Here is a 20132-nt window from a genome sequence, read left to right as displayed (position 1 = left end):
ACAACTTTGGGACAAATTATGATCCAGAAACTTATATTTTTGAGCCTGAATATAAAGAGGATGATCTACAGGTTATAGAAGCCAAACATATGTAACTTTAGTGGAACACTAAGCATCATGTAGCATTATTGCTAAGTGCTAAACAACATATACAAACTACAAACATATTGAAAAAATAACTTTTTGTACAATATCTGCTCTCACTGGGAGGCCGACTGATGGGATGTTTATATCTTCCCATTTGGATGAAGAAAATTGTAATCCTTACAAAGTGTAAAAAAAAATTTTTTTTAAAGAGTGGCCACAAATTTGCCTTTTTCTCATGTCTTTCTCACCATCTCGGGGTCTAAGGACGTCAAAGATACCAAGTTCCCGGTTTATGTCCACAACCTTCTATTATCCAGGTGAGAGGCATGATTTATCATCTAGACTTAACTTTCACTAAATCAGAGGCGATGCAGCAGCTCAGTATGTCAATATAGCAGCATGAGCAGGTTTCTGTGATTAGCGTTAGCGCTTATAATAACAATATTGTGAATACTTGGTTAATATTCAGGTCACGGGATGTAAATGGCCTATTGTTGGCCGTTTTTGGATGTTCTTTTAGAAGGCTTTATGGGTGGAATAGAGTACTACATTAGCTGCATTGTTAACCGCCTCGTACTTGCCATATTTTACGACTTAGAATGCATTTCAAAATAAAAACATTGATGTTCTTACAAAAGGATTGTAAAAGATAGGCAAAATCCCCCCCAAAAAAGTGAAGCTCCCCTTTAAGGTAACATAGTTGTTGATAGGTAGCTAAAAAGCAAATTAATAATGCATTGTAAAGAAGAAAGAATATCAATGTGACTTGAAATGAGTTGCAGTGATTCACTTCCCAAGCCGCACTAAAAAGAACAGGATGTGAGGGTAGGCGAGGACAACAACTTGGCACTGCCATCCTGTCTCAAAACCTTTTGCAGACAGTCTATTCATTGCTTTATCTCATTGTAATGTCATGGGAAAAATACAAAAATGCAGGGGAAAAACAGATAAAGAGACTAAAACTCAAAAGTACTTTTCTTTGTCTGATGTGAGCTGGCGGGCGTTCAATAATCGCCTCTATTGATAGCATGCAGCTTTTCCTGACTAAAAGCACTCCAGAGAAAGCCTTTGTGCAAAATACAATGAAGGCTTTCACAGTTTAGTGTAGGAGGGATTCTTTCAAAAGAACTGTTTGGAGCAGAGGTAATTTTGTGGTGACTCAAAACACCCAAAACATTTTTTTTTAGGCATGGAGGGGGAAAAAATCCTAGTCACTCTAGTCTGCATACTGGCCAACCCTCTTGATTTTCCAGGGAGACTCCCGAATTTCAGGGCCCCTCCCGAAAATCTCCCCCGGGGCAACCTGTTTTTGTGCACCCTGGTTTGGTTTAGTTTCCATGAACAACTCATTAGTTTCACCTGTCTCACAAGTTGGACTTACGCACCTGTTTTTAATCATGAAGAGACTATTTTAGCCTGTCGTTCTGGCATCACTGTTTCACGCAATTTCATAGTTCATGCTGCCCTGCTCACGTCACCGCAAGTACATTTTGTTTATTTATGCCACAGTTCGTATCTTTTGTTTCATGTCCATAGCTTACGTCAAAGTGCTAGTTTTGTTTCCAGCGTTAAGTTTTGTGCCTCCGCTACCAGCGCCTTTTGTTTGTACACTTTTTAGAGTAAAAATTAAATCATGTATTTACCTTCACGCCATGTCCAGTCCAACGCTTTTGCATCTCGGTAAAACAATCCACGCAGTAAACGGCCTTAAAGTCCACAGTTTGACAGTCACCATGTCTGTTTTTGGACATTACTACTTGCCGTTGTTTTGAAGCAATGCATGGTGGGAATCCGGATGTTGTGTGTCAGTGTGTTGACGTGCCGGCTGTAATAAACACAAGCTGAGAAATAGCTCCGTGCCTGCCTACTTAGTGGGTTATAGATAAACCTATGGATAACGGAGACATATATAATAGTGTCTGTGGAGAGACTGAGCCGACGAGCCAAGAGCGGGCTTGGAAATATGGCTGTCCTACCCAATATGGAGGCCAGGAGGCGGAGCATGCAGCAGAGCGGAGAGTCGGGGCGCACTCGGAGCGATGCTGCAGCCAGCCCAGTCAGGTGCGTAAACTACACACCTGTTCTCAATCCCATCATCTTCTGCTGCAGCATAAAAGGGGCGAAGGAGGAACACTCTGGGCGGAAGTAGTAGGAGACAACCAGACGAGCGAGAATCACGGAGAGGCACTGCCCTTAGCGTCCTTTCTCACCTGAAAAGGAGACTGTAAACGGCTTCCTGCCGCCATCGTGTGGGTTGCGTGGACCAAACAGCAACGACATCGCTTCGCACAGCTTTGACTCTTTATTTTTCAATAAGTCGCTCGCAGTGTTGGTCGGTCGCTCTTTCAGCTCCACCTCCGCTGCTCGCGCCGGGCTCCTTTTCAGTCGCCGCGTCTTCCCTGTGCTGGTCTCGGTCGCTCCGTGGCTCTCCGTGGTTCTCGCTCGTCTGGTTGTCTCTTTCTACTTCCGCACCGAGTGTTCTTCCTTCGCCCCTTTTATGCTGCAGCAGAAGATGATGGGATTGAGAACAGGTGTGTAGTTTACGCACCGGACTGGGCTGGCTGCAGCATCGCTCCGAGTGCGCCCCGACTCTCCTCTCTGCTGCATGCTCCGCCTCCTGGCCTCCATCTTGGGCAGGACAGCCCTATTTCCTAGCCCGCTGTTGGCTTGTCGGCTCAGTCTCTCCATAGAGACTATTATATATGTCTCCGTTATCCATAGGTTTATCTATAACCCACTAAGTAGGCAGGCACAGAGCTATTTCTCAGCTTGTGTTTATTCCAGCCGGCACGTTAACACACCGACACACAACATCCGGATTCCCATCGTGCATTGCTTCAAAACAACGGCAAGTAGTAATGTCCAAAAACAGACATGGTGACTGTCAATCTGTAGACTTTAAGGCAGTTTACTGCATGGATTGTTTTCCCGAGATGTTAAAGAATTGGACTGGACATGGCGTGAAGGTAAATACATGATTTAATTTTTACTAAAAAAAAGTGTACAAACAAAAGGCGCTGGCAGCGGAGGCACAAAACTTAACGCTGGAAACAAAACTTTCACTTTGATGTAAGATATGGACATGAAACAAAAGACACTAACTGTGGCATAAATAAAAAAATAATACTTGCGGTGACATGAGCAAGGCAGCATGAACTATGAAATTGCGTGAAACAGTGATGCCAGAACGACCAACTGAAAAAGACAGGCTAAAATAGTCTCTTTATGATTAAAAACAGGTGCGTAAGTCCAACTTGTGAGAGAGGTGAAACTAATGAGTTCTTCATGGAAACTAAACCAAACCAGGGTGCACAAAAACAGCAACTAATGGAGTCTTAACCAAACAGAACATAACTAAACAAAACATGACCACAGGACATGACAGCGACGGCGAGTAAGAAGAATAAGTACGCTTGTAAGTTTCAAAATGATTGGAAAAAATAATTTCAGTTCATCCCATCCAGGACAGCTCAAAGGGGAAGGCAGGTCTGTGACAGGTCTTCTGCCGTCATCGTGTGGGATTTTATATATATATATATATATATATATATATATATATATATATATATATATATATATATATATAACAAATACTACAAAATATATACACCCCCGCAGACGCCCATGTCCCCCCTCCCCCCCATACACACACGCACGCACGCACCTCAACACCCCCAAGATAAACATGCAAACTCCATACAGAAAGATCCCGAGTCCAGGATTGAACCCAGGACATTTGTATTGTTAGGCACACGCACTACCCCTGTGCCTTAATACAATGATTTTCAAATCTGTTTCAACTTATATCCAATTGAATAGACTGTACATAAAATATATTTAACATACGAACTGAGAAACGTATTCTTTTTTTTTTTTTTTGCAAATAGTCATTAATTTAGAATGTAATGGCAGCAACACCTTGCAAAAAAGCACAGGGGCATTTTTACCACTGTGTTACATGGGCTTTCCTTTTAACTGAGGAGACCAATTTTGAAGCTTTTCAGGTGGAAATATTTCCCATTCTTGCTTGATGTGAAGCTTAAGTTGTTCAACAGTCCGGGGTCTCCGTTGAGGTATTTTAGGCTTCATATTGCGCCACACATTTTCAATGGGAGACAGGTCTGGACTACAGGTAGGCCAATCTAGTACCCTCACTCTTTTACTATGAAGCCACGCTGTTGTAACACATGACTTGGTATTGTCTTGCTGAAATAAGCAGGGGCGTCAATGATAACGTTGCTTGGATGACAACATATGTTGCTCCAAAACCTGTATGTACCTTGCAGCATTAATGGTGCCTTCACAGATGTGTAAGTTACCCATGCCTTGGGCACTAATACACCCCCATACCATCACAGATGCTGGCTTATGAACTTTGCGCCTATACCATTCCGGATGGTTCTTTTCTTCTTTGGTCCGAAGGACACAACGTCCACAGTTTCCAAAAACGATTTGAAATGTGGACTCGTCAGACAATAAAACACTTTTCCACTTTGCATCAGTCCATCTTAGATTATCTCAGCTCCAGCGAAGCCGGCCGTGTTTCTGGGTGTTGTTGATAAATGGCTTTCGCTTTACATAGTAGAGTTTTAACTTGCTCTTACAGATGAAGCGACCAACTGTTGTTACTGACAGAGGTTTTCTGAAGTGTTCCGGAGCCCAGGAGGTGATATCCTTTACACATGAAGGTCCGTAATATCATCGCTTACATGCAGTGATTTCTCCAGATTCGCTGAAACCCTTTGACGATATTACGGACTGTTGATGGTGAAATCCCTAAATTCCTTGCAATAGCTCATTGAGAAATGTTGTTCTTTAACTGTTGGACAATTTGCTCACGCATATGTTGACAAAGTGGTGACCCTTGCCCCGTCCTTGTTTGTGAAAGATTGAGCATTTAATGAAAGCTGTTTTTATACCCAATCATGGCACCCACCTGTTCCCAATTAGCCTGTTCACCTGCAAGATGTTCCAAATAAGTGTTTGATGAGCATTCCTCAACTTTTTCAGTCTGTTTTGCTACTTGTGCCAGCTTTTTTGCAACATGAATGATGGGTTCCCACTTCTCTGTGAGCGCTTTGAGTATCTAACAATAGAAAAGCGCGATATAAATCTAATCCATTATTATTATTATTATTATGATGTTGCAGGCATCAAATTTCAAATGAGCAAATATTTGCCCAAAAAAAAAGTTTTCCAGTCCGAACGTTAGGTATCTTGTCTTTGCAGTCGATTTAATTGAATATAGGTTGAAAAGAATTTGCAAATCATTGTAGTCTGATTTTATTTACGATTTACACAACGTGCCAACTTAACTAGTTTTGGTATTGTACTTTCATTTTCAACAAGAAACTCCCGGGAAATTTAAAATTGCAATTTAGTAAACTAAACCGGCCGTATTGGCATGTGTTGCAATGTTAATATTTCATCATTGATATATAAACTATCAGACTGCGTGGTGGGTAGTAGTGGGTTTCAGTAGGCCTTTAAAGGAAGACGTTTTGGTTCCTCCTCGCATAACCAACTTTTTGCAGTCATTGCAAATTGCCAGTTTTTTTTATCCGTCGGACACACTTTAAAATAATCCCAAATCATAGGCATGGTGTCGTTAGTCAGTCACCGAGGGAGCTTGCGTGTTAGCCACGGCTACAGCACCGGCAACAACACACTCTTGTTGTTGTTATGCTACGCTTGCAGCGGTTTGATGAGGTCATCAAGAGTCGCCAGTAAACCTCTCTTCTGCAGTCGTGCTGCAACTCCTGTATTGTGTGTGGAAGATGGGAGCGGGGAGAGAGGAAGGGCTGCTGACTGGGAGACACAACGTCCACGTTTTACCGAATATGTACCCCTCCGTACAGCAGCATTTTAAAAAGTAAATACTTTTACTTTTTGAAACTGATACAGATAATTACCGATATTATATTTTAATGCATTTATCGGCCGATAATATCGGCCATCTCGAGTTAACATTGCGTGGTGTGCCGCATTGTCATTCCCCATCGCTCAAGTGGAAGGATCGTGTGGAGCTTTTACGTGTGTAACGGTACAGTCTTAAAGGCCTACTGAAACCTACTACTACCGACCACGCAGTCTGATAGTTTATATATCAATGACGAAATATTAACATTGCAACACATGCCAATACGGCCGGTTTAGTATACTAAATTACAATTTTAAATTTCCCACGGTGTTTCTTGTTGAAAACGTCACGTAATGATGACGGGTGCGCGCGACGTCACGGACTGTAGAGGACAAATTTTCTCCCGGAGGTGAAGCTTTACTATGGATCAGAGCGGTCAAGCGAACATGGATCCCGACCACTTGTCAACCGGCAGGTTTCGGTGAGAAAATTGTGGTAAAAAGTCGCCTCTTACCGGAGATCAGCTGAGCTTGTGCCGTCCATGCAGCTGCCGTCGACTTCCCTCAGAGACTGGCGTCAAGACACCCATGGACACACCCCTCCGACTATCAGGTACTATTTAATCTCACTAAAAAACTAGCAACACAATAGAAAGATAAGGGATTTCCCAGAATTATCCTAGTAAATGTGTCTAAAAACATCTGAATCCATCCCAATACAATCGCCTTTTTTTTTTTTTGTCCTTCGCTATCAATATCATCATCCACAAATCTTTCATTCTCGCTCAAATTAATGGGGAAATTGTCGTTTTCTCGGTCCGAATAGCTCTTGCAATAGATTCCACCTGCCTAAAGACGAGATTAAGTATGAATGGATTTCAACATTTTTTGACTAAATTGTCACTTTATTTTGTCATTGCATTTGGTATCGTCCTGCCTTATTTTGAGTTTGTTAGTGTTTTTCCAATGTTTAGTGCTTTAGTTCTGTTCGGGCTCCAGTACTCTGGAATGCCCTCCAGGTAACAGTTCGAGATGCTACCTCAGTAGAAGCATTTAAGTCTCATCTTAAAACTTATTTGTATACTCTAGCCTCTAAATAGATACCCTTTTTAGACCAGTTGATCTGACGTTTCTTTTCTTTTTCTCCTATGTCCCCCCCCACTCCCTTGTGGAGGGGGTCCGGTCTGGTGGCCATGGATGAAGTACTGGCTGTCCAAAATTGGGACCCAGAATGGACCGCTCGTCCAGAGTCGGGACCCAAGATGAACCGCTGGCCTATGTATCGGTTGGGGACATCTCTGCGCTGCTGATCCACCTTTGCTTGGGATGGTTTCCTGCTGGCTCCACTTTGGATGGGACTCTCGCTACTATATTGGATCCACTTTGGATTTGATTCTCATGGTTACGTTAGATCCACTATGGATTGGACTTTCACAATATCATGTTATATCCGCTCGACATCCATTGCTTTCGGTCCCCTGGTGGGGGGTTGCCCACATATGTGGTCCTCTCCAAGGTTTCTCATAGTCATCATGGTCGACGTCCCACTAGGGTGAGTTTTTCCTTGCCCTTATGTGGGCCCTACTGAGGATGTTGTTGTGGTTTGTGCAGCCCTTTGAGGCACTTGTGATTCAGGGCTATATAAATAAACATTGATTGATTGAGTTCCTGTCCTATGCTTTTGTTTTGGTGGCACTTCCGTTTTTGTGTTTCCCCGCAGCTACTGGACTCCTGCCTCCGAGCACCGTTTCCCAGACCTGTTGCTAGACCCACTCGATGTCATTGCATCTGGTCTCCCCTAGAGGGGTTGGGGTCGTCCACATCCCCGGTCCTCTCCAAGGTTTCTCATAGTCTTCACATTGACATCCCACTGGGTTGTCAGTTTTTCCTTGCCCTTATGTGGGATCTGAACCGAGGATGCCGTTGTGGCTTGTGCAGCCCTTTGAGACACTTGCTGTTTAGGGCTATATAAATAAACATTGTTTGTTTGTTTGTTTGTTTGTTGTCGCCACTTTGTTGTGTGTGTCGATAAGTTGTGGACACTTCTCCTGCTGCACGTTTTTCACCCGCAAGTCTTTGCTGTTCTCCAGCATTCCGTTTTTGCTGCATTGGTCTGTCCAGTTTGGCTTTGCGTAGCCTTCCCTTCCCTTCGTAGCGGCTCTCGTCTTTCGTTTTTTTTTTTTTAATTTGAGCCATTGAATGCCTTTTTACCTCGGCTTTCTGCATCTTGGGAACACGCCAAATTATTGCCGTCATGCGAGCCGACATTGCAAGGAAACCTGACTTGGATATTTTAAGCTCGGCACTGTTTTGTTGGAAAGACACACCAGAACCCACACGCTTACGTCAACACTGAGAAACAATCCGACAGCTGCAGTGTAACATGTATGAAAGTTACCGTACCAACCCCACGCAACCGTCACCACGCCTTTTCTGACGCCGGACCGCCAGTCCTCTGTGGCCAAACGTCAACACCACCATTCAGCTGTTGGAGCTGGAGTGATTGCTGAGGCGTCGCCTCATTGGCAAGAGGAAGGACCTGTTCAAGCAATTAGACACAGCTGCCTGAGAAGAGAACTTTGGAAACGTGACGCAACAAAGATGGCGCTCTTATTTTGGAAAGGCCGTGTAAGTTTAACCAAAACAACAGATTCAAATCCCAGTCCCTCAACAAAACATTGTTGTCTGATTAGTCAAAACCAGGGGTGTTCAAACCTTTTCCCTTGAGGTACGCACACTGACACAACAAAGCATGCGATATTTTTTTTTGTTTTGTTTGTTTTACTGTTAGTGCCCTACTACATTTTGGTCCTGGGAACCAGGAAGTGTCATATAAATGGTACAAATAATTATTCTAATATTAATTCATGTTGCTATTCATCGCTAAAATCTCTAAATCACCATTGGGTCTATCTGTACATACAAAGTTTAAAAAAAAAGTTTTATGCACGTTTTTTTTATGGCAACAACACAAAATATGCAATATTTTCCCCAAAATTGATTGATTGATTGATTGATACTTTTATTAGTAGATTGCACGGTTCAGTACATATTCCGTACAATTGACCACTAAATGGTAACACCCGATTAAGTTTTTCAACTTGTTTATGTCGGGGTCCACGTTAATCAATTCATGGTACAAATATATACCATCAGCATAATACAGTCATCACACAGATTAATCATCATAGTATATACATTGAATTATTTACATTATTTACAATCCGGGGGGTGGGATGAGGAGCTTTGGTTGATATCAGTACTTCAGTCATCAACAATTGCATCAACAGAGAAATGGACATTGAAACAGTGTAGGTCTTACTTAGTAGGATATGTACAGCCAGCAGAGAACATAGTGAGTTCAGATAGCATAAGAGCAAGTAAATACATTAGAAGTACATTTGATTATTTACATTAGGTTATTTACAATCCGGGGAGATGAGATGTGAATGGAGGAGGGTATTAGTAAAGGGTTAAAGTTTCCTGGAGGTGTTGTTTTAGAGCGGTTTTGAAGGAATATAGAGATGCACTTACTTTTACACCTGTTGGGAGTGCATTCCACATTGACGTGGCATAGAAAGAGAATGAGTTAAGACCTTTGTTAGATCGGAATCTGGGTTTAACGTGGTTTGTGGAGCTCCCCCTGGTGTTTTGGTTATGGCGGAAGTAGTTTGACATGTACTTCGGTATCAGGGAGGTGTAGCGGATTTTATAGACCAGACTCAGTGCAAGTTGTTTTACTCTGTCCTCCACCTTGAGCCAGCTCACTTTGGAGAAGTGGGTTGGAGTGAGGTGTGATCTGGGGTGGAGGTCTAAAAGTAACCGGACGAGCTTGTTCTGGGATGTTTGGAGTCTAGATTTGAGGGTTTTGGAGGTGCTGGGGTACCAGGAGGTGCAAGCGTAATCGGAAAAGGGTTGAATGAGAGTTCCCGCTAGAATCTTCAAGGTGCTTTTGTTGACCAGAGAGGAGATTCTGGAGGAATCTCGTTCTTTGGTTGACCTTTTTGATTACCTTGGTTGCCATTTTATCACAGGACAGGTTAGCCTCTAGAATGGAACTTAGGTAGGTGATGTCAGCCACTTTTATTGTGAAATCACTGACTTTAAGAAGGTTGATATGGGACCCAGATAGGATGGATTCCGTTTTACCTAAGTGTATGGATAGCTACTAAGTGTGAAGTAATTGCAGGCTTACAAAAGGTCAATAATTCATAACATTGATTTTAATCCATTTTTATATTTTGAGCAATGGCAGTTGAAATTATTGGCGATCCAAAAGGGCCACATTCATAAATTGTAAAAACAAGTCATACATGTTCACTTACAACCACTAAGTCTGTAACTCAACTTCAGATGTGTTGAATATACGTTTTCATTTTTATATGTTTTTGTTGTATGCATTTTGAGTAAAAAAAAACCCAGTTTGTTTGTTTCTGACAACACACACAAAATATGGAATATTTTCTCCAAAAAATATAAAAAAATGATGTGAAGTATTTGGAGCCTTGAATATGTCAATAAATTATAATGACAATGATTTTTATTTTTTTTAATGACAGTTCAAACACAAATCAAACAAAAATTCTTGGAGATCCAAAAAGGCCCCACTCATAATCATTTTTAAACTCGGTCATATAACATTTTTGTTTTCCATTTATTTTTTTACTTTGAACAACTAGATCAACTTCATTTTATCCATCGATTTTAAGTTTTAAATAAAACATTTTTTTTAATTTTTTTTTATTTTATTTTTGTCAAAGAAAACTGTGTTTTTATACGTTAAAACTAGAAAAAATGCAATATTTCCCTATAAAATATTTCAAAGTGGAATATTTGATGTGAAGGTATTAGAGTCTTGAAAAATTCAATAGCTAAATTTGATTAAGTTTTTTTTTTTTCTTTTAGCAATGGTAGTTTTAAAGAAACAAATCACCTTCATGGCAGCTTTGCGTTATCAAAGTCAATCATTGCAACTTTTTCTTGTTACATTTGACTTCTTTGCTCTTTTATTGCACTTTTTATATATTTATTAGTTTTAATTATACCGTGGACGGACGTCTGATTATTAGAACACTGAATAATAATCATTTAGGACTCACATTTTGATTTATCAAAGCTGAAACTGTTCTGTGGCCGCTGTTTTGTGTCTTTATATTTGTCATGTCTGGAATTTTCGAACAAATTAGCGCAGAAACGGACACATCTTTGTGAGAAAGGCGCCGCAAATGTAGACGATGGAGAGAGAATCCTCCGTCCGTGTGTGCCTGTCAACATATTTGGACGTCAAAAATGAAAATTGTTGGGGGGTTCATTCAAACAAATTAAATTGATTTGTTTTGGTGTTTTTATGGTGTGCATATTTTTCATATAGGAGTTTTAAAGGCCTACTGAAACCCACTACTTCCGACCACGCAGTCTGATAGTTTATATATGAATGATGAAATATTAACATTGCAACACATACCAATACGGCCTTTTTAGTTTACTAAATTACAATTTTAAATTTCCCGCGGAGTTTCTTGTTGAAAACGTTGCGGAATGATGACGCGTATGATGACGTGTGTTTGTGACGTTATTGGTTGGAGGGGACATATTAGCTCAGCACCACTTACGGCTAAAAGTTGTCTCTTTTCATCGCATAATTACACAGTAATTTGGACATCAGTGTTGCTGAATCTTTTGCAATTTGTTCAATTAATAATGGAGACTATAAAGAACAATGCTGCTGGTGGAAAGCGGTGGATTGCGGCTGTCTTTAGCACCGAAACACACCAAGTGTTTTTTTGTTTGTTGTGAAGCTTTAACACAGAGCGGTCAAGCGAACATGTTTCTCTACGTCAACCAGCATGTTTTTGGATGGTAAAATTGTGATATCAAGTCGGCTCTTACCGGAGACATTAGTGGATTGTGCGTCCTCCAGCAGTAGCTGTCAAAAAAGGCATCTGTGAGCTTGGCTCCTCGGCTTCTCTCTGAGACACTGGCGTGTTCACCGCAGCCATCTGACTTTCAGGTATGTCTTTACAATCTCACTAAAACACTATTAAAACAATAAGCAGATAAGGGATCTTCCAGAATTATCCTTGTAAATGTGTCTAATTACATCTGAAACGCTCACACTGTCGCCGCCCGGAGCCGTCGCTTTTTATTTATTTTTTTTATTTTTATTTTTTTCTAGTCCTTCACTATCAATATCCTCATCCACAAAACTTTCATCTGTCGCTTTTTTTAAAAAAAATATATTTTTATTTTTTTTCTAGTCCTTCACTATCAATATCTACATCCACAAAACTTTCATCCTTGCTCAAATTAATGGGGAAATTGTCGCTTTCTCGGTCCGAATAGCTCTTACTGCTATAACTGGACAGCAGTTATTTTAAATGCTACAATAAAAATAGTTCACATTATCAAAAACAATTAATATTTATTCACACACACACAATTATTGGTACCGTATTGGTTCAAATGTGAACGGTACCCATCACCAATTATAACCATATCATACCACTATCACATCAGTTTTCTTATACTTTGATCAAAAATAAACATAAAATAGATTGTTTTACTGCAATGAGGTGGCGACTTGTCCAAGGTGTACTCTGCCTTCCGCCTGATTGTAGCTGAGATAGGCACCAGCGCACCCCGCCACCCCAAAGGGAATAAGCGGTAGAAATGGATGGATGGATAGATTTTTTAACGGGATACCTTCTTAAGTCAACACCTGTGGCTCCCAGTGCCTCACTGCACTGAAAACCTATCAACATCAACATGGTAAATGGAAGAACATGTAGACCTTAAAGGCCTACTGAAATGAGATTTTCTTATTCAAACGGGGATAGCAGGTCCATTCTATGTGTTACACTTGGTCATTTCACGATATTGCCATATTTTTGCTGAAAGGATTTAGTAGAGAACATCGACGACAAAGTTCGCAACTTTTGGTCACTAATAAATAAGCCTTGACTGTACCGGAATTAGCAGACGATGAGCGTGTGACGTCACGGGTTGTAGGGCTCCTCACATCCTCACATTGTTTATAATCTTAGCCACCAGCAGCAAGTGCAATTCGGACCGAGAAAGCGACAATTTCCCCATTAATTTGAGCAAGGATGAAATGTTCGTGGATGAGGAAAGTTAGAGTGAAGCACCAAAAAAAAAAGGAGACGGCTCCAGGCGACGGCAGTGTGAGCAATTCAGATGTTATTAGACACATTTACTAAGATAATTCTGGAAAATCCCTTACCTGCTTATTGTGTTAATAATGTTTTAGTGAGATTATAAAGTCATGCCTGAAAGTCGGAGGACTGGGGTGAACGCCAGTGTCTCTGAGAGGAGCCAAGATCACAGCTGCCTTTTTGACAGCCACAGGAGGAGGTCGCATAATCCCCTCAAGTCTCCGGTAAGAGCCGACTTAATATCACAATTTTCCCATCCAAAAACTTGCTGGTTGACATAGAGAAAACATGTTTACTTGACCGCTCTGAGTTAAAGCTTCACAATAAACAAAGAAACACCGGCTGTTTTTCGGTGCTAACGGCAGCAGCAATCCACCGCTTTCCACCAACAGCATTCTTCTTTAAAGTCTCCATTAATAATTGAACAAATTGCAAAAGATTCAGCAACACAGATGTCCAAATTACTGTGTAATTATGCGATGAATAGAGATTACTTTTAGCCGTAAGTGGTGCTGGGCTAATATGTCCGCTACAACCCGAGACGCCGCGGGAAGTTCAAAATTGTAATTTAGTCAACTAAACGGCCATATTGGCATGTGTTGCAATGTTAAGATTTCATCATTGATATATAAACTATCAGACTGCGTGGTCGGTAGTAGTGGGTTTCAGTAGGCCTTTAATGGCCTACTGAAATGAGATGTTCTTATTTACATGGGGATAGCAGGTCCATTCTATGTGTCATACTTGATCATTTCGCGATATTGCCATATTTTTGCTGAAAGGATTTAGTAGAGAACATCAACGATAAAGTTCGCAAATGGAGAAAAGCCCTGCCTCTACCGGAAGCCGCAGACGATGACGTCACATGTTGATGGCTCCTCACATATCCACATTGATTTTAATGGGAGCCTCCAACAAAAAAAGCTATTCAGACCGAGAAAACGACAATTCCCCCATTAATTTGAGCGAGGATGAAAGATTCCTGTTTGAGGATATTGATAGCGACGGACTAGAAAAAGGAAAAAAAAAAACAAGTTAAAAAAAAAAAAACGCGATTGCATTGAGACGGATTCATATGTTTTTAGAGACATTTACTAGGATAATTCTGGGAAATCCCTTATCTTTCTATTGTGTTGCTAGTGTTTTAGTGAGTTTAATAGTACCTGATAGTCAGAGGGGTGTGTCCACGGGTGTGTTGACGCCAATCTCTGAGGGAAGTCGATGGCAGCTGCATGGACGGCGCAAGCTCAGCTGATATCCGGTAAGAGGCGACTTTTTAACCACAATTTTCTCACCAAAACCTGCTGGTTGACATTCGGTTGGGATCCATGTTCGCTGTGATTCATAGTAAAGTTTCACGTCCGTGAATTTTAAACAAGGAATCACTGTGTGTTTTTGTGGCTAAAGGCTAAAGCTTCCCAACTCCGTCTTTCTACTTTGAATTCTCCAATATTAATCGAACAAATTCCAAAAGATTCAGTAATGCAGATCTACAAAATACTGTGTAATTATGCCATTAAAGCAGACGACTTTTAGCTGTGTGTGTGCGCAGCGCTCATGTTCATAACAGCCCGTGATGTCATGCGTACACGTCGTCATTACACGACGTTTTCAGGAAAAAAGTCCCGGGAAATTTTAAATTGCAATTTAGTCATCTAAAAAGGCCGTATTGGCATGTGTTGCAATGTTAATATTTCATCATTGATATATAAACTATCAGACTGCGTGGTCGGTAGTAGTGGGTTTCAGTAGGCCTTTTAAGACTTAATATTCAGAAAATTTAACTTTTTCAGACCCCGCAGAAAGAAAGCCCTTCATCCTAAGATTGCTATAGAATGTCATTAACGCTGCAAAAAAAGTTTGTCTATTATACAAATCCACTTCGATCCTAAAATGGGAACTGCCTGTGAAAACGTCCATCGAAGACCTCTGAAACTTTCTTGCGAGCACACACACGTACTTGACATTCTGCACAAAGCTGGCACCCTGCCCAGCTCTGAGGAATGCTGGCCGGGGCACAGCGGCCCACCAACTCAGCACAAAAAAAGAATACGGCCATTGTGGTGACGGTTAGATCTTCTTTATCTGCCAAGCGCCACCACGCCACGTACTGCAGACAGCTGTTGTCTGGAGGCCAAAGGCCACAGCGCGTTTCTTCTGCAGTCATATGTCCTCACACTGGCCCGATTTATGTAGACTTCTGGAAGCCGTGCAGCCTGCGCTCCCGATGACGAATGAAATGCCGAAAGTTCTCAGAGAACCAAAAGGTCGTTCCCTCAATCTGATAATTGTTTCTACTCCACTTGTGGCGACAACACTGCCACATAAAAGTCAACTCCAAACCCTTTGACTGAGCTGCTTATTGGCAGGACAGCCAGGGCCACATGTGTACGCTAGTGTAGCATAGGAAGTTATTATCGGCGTACGATGGGAGGCATGTGTCTGCCTGTCCTCTGATCAACTGCCAAGAAAAACTAAGTTAATTCAAAGCTGAGGTCTCGTTGCACAAACTCAATCAATCTTCTCCAAATCGAATCGCTGAATGTTCGACTATTCGAAGACAGCCTCAGACACCATTCTTATTCCGTATTTTTGTCCAACTTGCTAAAACACCAAAATTGTGTGGGGATTGAATAATTTTGATCACAACTGTATCTCGTGGCACAGTGGTTGAAAAACACTGCTCTACAGCTAAAAGTCGTCTGCTTAAACCGCATAATTACACAGTATTTTGGACATCATTGTTGCTGAATCTTTTGCAATTTGTTCAGTTAATAATGGAGAAGTGAAAGTAGAAAGATGGAGTTGGGAAGCTTTAGCCTTCAGCCACACAAACAAACGGTGATTCCTTGTTTAAAATTCCCGGAGGTGAAGCTTTACTATGGATCAGAGCGGTCAAGCGAACATGGATCCCGACCAAATGTCAACCAGCAGTTTTCGGTGAGAAAATTGTGGTAAAAAGTTGCCACTTATCGAAGATCAGCTGAGCTTGTGCCGTCCATACAGCTGCCGTCGACTTCCCTCAGACACTGGCCTCAAGACACCCGTGGACAAACCCCTCCGACTATCAGGTACTATTAAACTCACTAAAACACCAGCAACACAATAGAAAGATAAGGGATTTCCCAGAATTATCCTAGTAACTGTGTCTAAAAACATCTGAATCCGTCCCAATGCAATCGTCTTTTTTCGGGGCGGTATAGCTCGGTTGATAGAGTGGCCGTGCCAGCAACTTGAGGGTTGCAGATTCGATTCCCGCTTCCACTATCCTAGTCACTGCCGTTGTGTCCTTAAGTAGAACACTTTACCCACCTGCTCCCAGTGCCCCCACACTGGTTTAATTGTAACATAGATATTGGGTTTCACTATGTAAAGCGCTTTGAGTCACTAGAGAAAAGCGCTATATAAATATAATTCACTTCACTTTTCTTTTTTTTCCCTCCGCTATCAATATCCTCAAACACGAATCTTTCATCCTCGCTCAAATTAATGGGGAGATTGTCGTTTTCTCGGTCCGAATGGCTCTTTTTGTCGGAGGCTCCCATTAAAAACAATGTGAGGATGTGAGGAGCCCTCAACGGGTGACGTCATCGTCTGCGACTTCCGGTAAAGGCAGGGCTTTTCTATTAGCGACCAAAAGTTGCGAACTTTATCGTGGATTTTCTCTACTAAATCCTTTCAGCAAAATTATGGCAATATCGCGAAATGATCAAGTATGACACATAGAATGGACCTGCTATCCCCGTTTAAATAAGAAAATCTCATTTCAGTAGGCCTTTAAAGAAAACTTAGAGACTGGGCCTTGCGTAGTGTACGGACCCTCCCTTTAGTCCCACCGCTCCGAGCGGCGCTCAAACCCAGGTCACCCGGTAAGTATGCTAGCCACTAAGCTACAGTATAAGCCAAAACTGCTAACCCAGCAGCGATCATACTCTTTTGAGGTTGTCGGTTTACCAACGGACTGATTGGCCCAGCCGCCCTGGCTGGCCTCCGTAGCAGCTGCAAGTTCAGGGAAACAAAACAGAAGTTAGTCCGGCTTCTGTTTTGTTTCCCTGAACTTGCAGTCTCTCGCTCAGGCAAATGTTTGGGAAGTTTGTTTGTGAAGAGAATTGTCCCATTGCGCCTGCTTTATGGAGACACTAGAGATACCACAGCTGCACGACATGAAAGGACACGCAGTATGCATGAGTGTTCTTTAAATAAATGACATCTGGTTCCCACTATCGTACTCAACATGAAAGACAACATGAAAGACAACCTTAAAGAACGACGTTAAACTTCTAGCTGCACTGATACTTGCACACTCAGCATGTCAGAAACACATGAAATGTGTAAATACTTTGCGGATGACATGATGTCACTTCTACTCAATGTCATCTTGGACCTGATTTTTATATCGCTCTTGATTGACCATTGTCATAGGAAAACAGACAGCATCGATGCCCAAATGTACCCAACTTTGTAATGAATATCATGCGGCTTTTTAGAAAGTTTTGTACTATAAACTCTGCTATTTTTTTCCCTACACTTCGTACCCTGCGGCTTATAAAAAGGTGTAACTAATTTATACGGGTGTGGGAAAAAATTGATTCGAATTTGAATCGTGATTCTCACGTTGTGCGATTCAGAATCGATTCTCATTTTTAAAAAATCGATTATTTTATTTATTTTTTTCATCAATCCAACAAAACAATACACAGCAATACCATAACAATGCAATCCAATTCCAAAACAAAGCCTGACCCAGCAACACTCAGAACTGCAATAAACAGAGCAATTGAGAGAAGACACAAACACGACACAGAACAAACCCAAAGTAGCGAAACAAAAATTAGTTATCAACAAGAGTATCAATATTAGTTATAATTTCGACATAGCAGTGATTAAAAATCCCTCATTGACATTATCATTAGACATTTATAAAAATCGCATCTCATAAGCTTGACAACACACTGTGTCCAATATTTTCACAAGGATAAAATAATTCATATTTTTGGTTCGTCTAATAAAGACATGCACCTGGGGATAGGTTGATTGGCAACACTAAAATTGGCCCTAGTGTGTGAATGGGAGTGTGAAAGTTGTCTGTCTATCTGTGTTGGCCCTGCGATGAGGTGGCGACTTGTCCAGGGTGTACCCCGCCTTCCGCCCGATTGTAGCTGAGATAGGCGCCAGCGCCCCCCGCGACCCCAAAAGGGAATAAGCGGTAGAAAATGGATGGATGGATGGGTTCGTCTAATAGTTAAAACAAATTTACATTATTGCAATCAGTTGATAAAACATTGTCCTTTACAATTATAAAAGCTTTTTACAAAAATCTACTACTCTGCTTGCATGTCAGCAGACTGGGGTGGATCCTGCTGAAATCCTATGTATTGAATGAATGAGAATCCTTTTAAATCGGGAAAAAAAAGTTTTTGAATCGAGAATCGCGTTGAATTGAAAAAAAACATCGATTTTGAATCGAATCGTGACCCTAAGAATCGATATTGAATCGAATCATGGGACACCCAAAGATTCGCAGCCCTACTAATTTATGTATTTTTCCTTCACCGACAGTCATAATGCAAATAGTAAAATAAGGCAAAAACACTGAATAGCTGTGGTAAATTTTGTGCTACGATGCCGGATTGTGGACGAGTTCACAGGTACTGCGGTGCTTTTTATTGATTGAAACTTTTATTAGTAGATTGCACAATACAGTACATATGCCGTACAATTGACCACTAAATGGTAACACCCGAATAAGTTTTTCAACTTGTTTAAGTCGGGGTCCATGTAAATCAATTCATGGTATTGCAGCACCTGGTATTCCCAGGTAGTCTCCCATCCAAGTACTAACCAGGCCAGACCGGGCTTAGCTTCTGAGATCTGATGAGATCGGGCATGCTCAGGGTAGTTTGGCCGTGCAGCGTTGCCTTTCTGTTTGGACTGAGCTTTGAACCGGAAGTTGAAGTGCCATTTCGTCTACTACGTCGTCCATGGCGTTGCTACTCGTATGGATTCTTAATTCATCACTCCAATGTTTGTAAATTTTACAATATAACTAAAACAGTTCTTACAGTTCTCATTCCTTGTGTGATGTCTGCAGGAGTGTTTTCATGCATATTTGTACGTGCTTTTGAAATGTAATGATGCTAGCATCTATAGCATTAGCTAATATGCCAACATATTTACAAGTGTCTGTGTTAGTATTATTACCTTACAATGGCATTTTTTCGTATTATTTCAGTTTCACAAATTCCTCAGTAAACTCACCCAAACGTCACCATGGAGTTGTTGAGTCTGTTCAGCTGACTGGAGAGCTAGCTTCCGCAGCTAGTGGGTCCATGACAATGACTTCTGTTTTGTTTGATCCGCCGTGTTACAGACACTGTTTGGAAAAAATAAACATAAACATTTACAAAATATTTATGTGTAAATAATTCATTTCACAACAGATATATGTGCAGTAAAATCCATGGAAAAAAGTTTTTTTTCTTCTAAAATTTAGTCGCAATCTATAGTCCGGAAAATACAGAACTTTTTATGATTTCACAACCCTTTGTCCAGGCATGAAGTTTTCACGCACCATTGAAAATTTGGATGGTATAACAAGGTCTTAACAGGACTCAAGTGCACCCGAATGTACCCAAAATTGGACTCACGTGGTCTTTGGGCACATGCCAGATATTTTGGAGTCACAAGACTTACATGGGTAGATCCTTTTTGGCCGAGCCTGGAATCTTTAGGATTCTGGTTGGTGGAGACTCTGTGACCTTCAGGAGAGAGATGGACCTTTCGGGGGAACTCTAGGGTCCTTAAGGAGTTAATTTATTTCTCATTTTCGCAAGCTGAATTGCACACTTAGCATAACCTTTAAGTTGAACTTAATTTGACATTCTTTAAACAATTGCAGACTATACCCTACCAACACCTGGTTTCTATAGAAGGGTCCCAGAAATGAAGGACACCGCCCTACTTTCATTAAAAACCTGAACTGTGCTAACATCATCTTGTAACACAAACCTGACT

General features: G+C 41.2%; 1 pseudogene; it reads right to left on the bottom strand.

Annotated features, from left to right (window-relative positions):
* Positions 1 to 18911: 18911 nt before the first annotated feature.
* Positions 18912 to 19032, bottom strand: LOC133563065 (5S ribosomal RNA; annotated as a pseudogene).
* Between the last annotated feature and the right edge of the window lie 1100 nt (positions 19033 to 20132).

The sequence above is a fragment of the Nerophis ophidion genome, linkage group LG01 (genome assembly GCF_033978795.1).
Source record: "Nerophis ophidion isolate RoL-2023_Sa linkage group LG01, RoL_Noph_v1.0, whole genome shotgun sequence".
Classification (NCBI taxonomy): Eukaryota; Metazoa; Chordata; class Actinopteri; order Syngnathiformes; family Syngnathidae; genus Nerophis; species Nerophis ophidion.
This window is presented reverse-complemented; position numbering and strand designations above follow the sequence as displayed.